Here is a 379-nt window from a genome sequence, read left to right as displayed (position 1 = left end):
CCTCCATACTGTTCTCCATAGTGGCTGTATCAATTTACATTCCCACCAACAGTGCAAGAGGGTTCCCTTTTCTCCACACCCTCTCCAGCATCTGCTGTTTGTAGATTTTCTGATGATGCCCATTCTAACTGGTGTGAGGTGATACCTCATAGTTTTGATTTGCATTTCTCTAACAATTAGTGGTGTTGAACATCGTTTCATGTGCTTCTTGGCCATCTGTATGTCTTCTTTGGAGAAATGTCTATTTAGGTCTTCTGCCTATTTTTGGATTGGGTTGTTTGTTTTTTTTAAATATTGATCTGCATGGGCTGCTTGTAAAGTTTGGAGATTAATCCTTTGTCAGTTGCTTCCTTGGAAAATATTTTCTCCTATTCTGAGG

The sequence above is a fragment of the Physeter macrocephalus genome, chromosome 20, assembly GCF_002837175.3.
Source record: "Physeter macrocephalus isolate SW-GA chromosome 20, ASM283717v5, whole genome shotgun sequence".
NCBI lineage: Eukaryota > Metazoa > Chordata > Mammalia > Artiodactyla > Physeteridae > Physeter > Physeter macrocephalus.
Note: the sequence above shows the minus strand (reverse complement) of the source record.